The sequence below is a fragment of the Arachis stenosperma genome, chromosome 1 (assembly GCF_014773155.1).
Source record: "Arachis stenosperma cultivar V10309 chromosome 1, arast.V10309.gnm1.PFL2, whole genome shotgun sequence".
NCBI lineage: Eukaryota > Viridiplantae > Streptophyta > Magnoliopsida > Fabales > Fabaceae > Arachis > Arachis stenosperma.
In genome coordinates, this window is record NC_080377.1 from 66031084 (window position 1) to 66036547 (window position 5464).

Sequence of the window (5464 nt, forward strand, 5' to 3'; positions counted from 1 at the left end):
AAAAACTACCTAAAAACAATGCCAAAAAGCGTATAAATTATCCGCTCATCAGTAAGCCACGTTTTGCTCTTCGAAATTCCAGCCTTGTTTTCAAGTTTTATCAGCAAAAATGTTGAGATTTTGGGCTCTTTGATGTTATAGGACCCAACTCTCTTGAAGGAGAAGGTTAATCTTGTCTCCTTGGACCTTGGGTGTGGTAAGATTCTCAACCCTAGTGTAATTTGTGATTTTATGATGTTTGGATTTTGAGATGTTGTGTATGGGTATGATGATTGTGGCTTAGGTTGTGTATATGTAAATATTGGAGCTTGATTGGTGATTTTGAAAAGCTTGGAGAGGGTTTGGTGGTGAAAAATCTGTTCTTAGAGGTTTTGAGGCCTTGAGAGTTTGTGGATAAGTGGTTTGGAAGTGCTCCGGTTGAGCTTGGAAAAATCGGCTAAGGTATGGTTTCGGTTTCCCGTATCTAATATGTAATGTGGTAGGAAATACTTAGGCTAGAGGCCCTAAGATAGGCATTGAATTGTTGATGTTGTTGAATGATTGAGATATATGATGTGGTCATATATGTGATGATGATATTTGATGCCTTGGTGGTATGATGTATGAGAAATATGCATGTTGTGATATATGCTTGATGATTAGTTATGGTTGAATTTTGGGTTAAACCATGTTGATGGTGAATATGATGTTGATTGTGTACAATAATGATTTATTGGAATTGGTGTTGTTGAGAATTGGCATGAGGAATAGTATATGATATGTCAATATGTTTGAGTTTGAGCCACTTGGGTGAAGTAGGTTAAAATGATGAGATAGTGCTTTTGGTAATTTGTGGTAATGTGTCAATGTGTGAGTTGAGGAGGCTTGATGTTGAATTTGATATATTTTGATTGATTTCAAAGAAAAGGGATGAAATTGGCATATTTTGATTGATTTTGAAAAGAGTTGAAAATGGCTTGTTTTGAAAATGGCATATTGTGGTCTTGTATGAAAATATAGTTCTTGGGCATACTTTGGTGGGACATAACTTGGACTACGGATCTCCGTTTTGTGCCAAATCTATTTAAAAATGAAATTGGATCCGGGATGTCCATGCCGTTCGAAGAACGGGTGAAAAACGATTTAAAATGAGGAAGTTATGTCCGTTGGAAGATTGGGGTTTAAATCTGTGAATTCTGCATCTTTTAACTTAGAAAATTTTTAGCAGAATGACCCCTTGCGCGTGGGCGCACTTGGCGCGTACGCGCCGTTCTTCCGAAAAGTGCCATCCACGCGTGCGAGTGATGTGCGCGGGCGCGCCGTTTGTGCTGCACCCAATGCCCAGCCATTTTCCAGAGAGTTATGCCAGAACTATGCCAGTGTTGTGCCTGGGGCACGAGAACACCCACGCGTACGCGTGGTTGACGCGTGCGCGTCGATTGGCAAATTTTTAATCCACGCGTTAGCGTGCATGATGTAACGACCCAATTTTTAGTACGCCTAGGACACACCAGAAACTGAGTGCTACCAATTTGTCTTCCTAGTTATTATCTATTATTTATCATATGAGCCTGATTCGTTGTTAAAAGCGTAGTTAATTTGCGAGGTGTATTTTTTTTCTGAAAACGTTTGGATTAATAAACATAATCATTTACAATCAATTCACAAATAATAACAGATAAAATAGTTATAAACAACCACACATAAATACATCACAAGCAGCTAACAAGATTCAGTGATCCAGCCTTTATTAGAATATAGACTGTTAGTTAGAACACCCCTAGATATAGCTAGATAATAACTGTATACATAAATATACATACAACATCCCAGGTCCTGACCTGTTCAAGAGGTCCCTAAGCTGGCACCCAGGCTAGCCTAGACTCTATACTCGCCTAGTCCCTCTAAACTACTAAAGCGAGGGAAAGTACGTTCTAAGTCTTCAAAACTCAAGTCAGGTGGAACATCACCAAAGGTAGGACATCATCTGCTATTCCTCTGCACGATCAGACATTGCCATAGGATGTCCCTCTGGTACCTCATCAAGTAGCCACACAACAGGAGTCTCGTACACAGGATTCAGGTTAAAGTGCGCATACGAACGGGGTGCAGACGTTGGCTGGTCTCACAGTATATACATATACATAGATAAAGAGATTCACCCTAGACTCAGAAGACTACCTAGAGCGGAATTCTCTTTACGAATGGTCATCAGCGAACTACGGAACGGTACTCATGCTTCCATCTGGAGGGGGAAGGGAGAGAGAAGGGGGTAAGAACTGGGGAGTTCTTAGTAGGGCCGGGGTTATTAGTTACGTTCATTAATTTTGTGTTGTTTAGCAGACTAATAACAGAATATAGAGAAGTAGTAAACAGAAGACAGATAAATAGAGAAAAAAGAGAAAACAGAAAAAGATCACAAACAGAAGAATACAAGAAAGTAAAACACAGACACAAACACAGAGAATAGAATACAAACAAAGAAAGCATACATTCATGCAACAATCATAATAGAGAAAATGCACAACCAAGTATGATGCATGTCTAATCCTAGCGCAGGTAATGAGCTCATCTGTCGGTTACATACCCGCTCCCGACGTTACCCAGCAACCTCTGTCTGGATAAGGCTTTCCTGTTGGCAATATCCACTGCAAGCAACCTTTGTCTTGCAGGGTATCCACTGCAAGCAACCTTTGTCTTGCAGGGCGAAACTTATTAGCCGATATACGCCCAACAGACTCACTGTAAGCAACCTCTGTCTTACAGGAGCAACAACATACTCACTGTAAGCAACCTCTGTCTTACAGGAGCCACAACACACTCACTGTAAGCAACCTCTGTCTTACAGGAGCACATTCATCTTGATACCTCTGTAAGCAACCTCTGTCTTACAGCAAAGCATTATAGCAAGGTATCCCAGGAAAGCGTTCTCAGTGGTCGTACCACCATCTATCTGGCTGCCTCTCTGCAGCAGATTCTTACATAATCATTCTCATTATCATCATTCATTAACACTCTCATTATTCATCATCACTTTCACATTCTTATGCTGTAACTCTTTCTTTCTCTGTTCAATCACGCCATACAAACTCTACAGCTTTTACTTTTACATCTTATCTCAAACCATTTCTCTTTGTCACATTACTCTCTTCTCTATGTCTATTTACTTGGCTCAGATTACTCTTTTCTCTGTATCCCTCTATTCTGCTCTGGTTACTCTGTTCTCTGTGTTTCTTTACTCTGCTCTGATTTCTCTGCTTAACATATGTATTTAAAGCTTATGTAAATTTTGGTATGAATAGTTAGCCTGTCCCAAGTATAGGTTCATTAAGTCTATACTGAAACAGTTTAACTTTTCATATAATACCTAACCCTAGTCGCAACTCGAGGACTAACTATGTGGCCCTAGTTCGTTCGCTAGTCTCTGTCTGTTCTTCTGTTATTAAAACTTTACAGACTTTTTCTTCGATTCTTATCTTTTCTTCAACTTTTATCTTTTCTTTATCTTTTCCTCACTAACATGTTATTACCACTCCCTAAGTGTTTTATGAAGGTAATTATGAGATTCTGCACTTAAAGTTGTCTTTCTAAAGCTTTTACAGAAAACTGCCTTTTCTGCATTATTTTATTATTTTTATTAAAATATTATTTTTAATTAAATATTATTATTTAATATTTTATTATTATTTATTATTTTATTAATATATTTTCGAAAATTAACTTTACTTTAACCTTTAACCTTTAAAATTCACTTTTTACCCCGGTAACTTTTAATATTTCTACTTTTACCACCCTAACTTTCAGAAATTACAAAATAACCCCTCAAACACCAAAATAATTACTTCCTTGCCCTTTTATGAATCAAAAAGGTGTTCTTCATTGTTCTTCACCACACTCAAAGTGTTCTTCGTGTTCTTCATAAATTCTTCAGATTCTTTCTCTATTTTTACCCATTTTTCAGTCTTTTCAGCAACCGATTTTTACCATAATTCAAAATAAAATTGCAGCCACTAAAACCCTATCTTTTCTACAAGATTTCAACACAAATTGAACCCCAATTTAAGCTCTAGGGTTTCGTTTTCCAGCAGCCATAAGAACACACATTCATAGCTTGAATTTCATCAAAATTTCATCAATTTTCACCAAATTTTCACCAAGAATCAATCATATATGCAACCAATTTTTATCACAGCCAATTTATACAACATTCACACAAATCAAACACAAATAATCAAGATTAATTTCGTGACACCCTACCTGGTCTTGCTGCTCCTAATTCAATCAAACTTTCAGGTGGTCCTTAAGCACTTTTTCCTCCTAAAACACATCAAGAAAACACATGTTTACATGGTTTTCCTTGAAAACCGAATTGAAGAGGGAGGGAGACAGCCATCTCACCTTATTTCCAGCCTTGATATGTTATATGGTTATGTAGAGGAAGAAGAGAGGATCATTTTGGTGAAATCGGAGTTTTGATTTGAGTTTTAGTTCAGAAGAAATCAAGCTTTGAAGATTTATGAACCAAGAACTTTCTCTCCTTTTTCTCTTGGTGATTTTCGGCCACAATGAGCAAATGAGGCAGCCTTGGGGGTTTTGGGGGTGTAGGGTGAGCTGTGATTGGTTGGCTTGGAGGTGGATTAAAATAATATTAAAATATCTCAGGTGTATAACTACTAAAACTAGGTGTATCGGAACACTTGCAAAAACATCTCTAAAAATTATTTTCTGAGCTACTAGCATAAATGACACTAGTAACATATTTATTATGAGAATAAAACATGTATGATGAGGCCTTAGCATTGCTAAAGTCATTAGAGAGTGCTGGTGCTAAGCTGCACCAGTAAACCGTAAATCCGGTTAAACCGATTTCCTGTTTTTAACTAAAACAGACCAGGTAACCTTATAATATCATTCAAGAAGCTTCTAATACTAATATAATGATAATATTATCCTATTATCTCTCTTCTCTCATGAATCGAGTCCGGTTCGTCAAACCGAGACAATTTACGAAAGATCGAATCAAAACTCCTAACCGATACGGTTAAAAAACTAGGTTCTTCGTGACCGCGTTATCGAGCTTGCCTTGGAAAAGGTTCTAGCTTAAGGATGACATAATGACAATGAGGATTGAGATACTTGTTGATATAGAAGAGGTGTTCCCTTTACTGATCTTCTGGCGAAATTCGTGCCTTCAGAAAATATCTCGCATACTCGAAAATCAGGGTTGTTACACATGACGCTTGCGCGTCAATGAGTTTTTGAGGCCATCCACGCGTGCGCGTGGAGTGCGCGTACGCGTGGCCCTGTTTTCATCCCAAAGTTGATTTTTGAGTTTTAAAAGCCAAATCTCATACTTCTAAGCCTCCGATCTCACCATTTATGTCTTAAATCATTATGACATGCCTAGCTATTAAAAAGGGGCTAGTGAATGAGGTAACTTGCGAGTGAAGCAAGGAAAAAATGAATGATCAATGAGGATCAAAGA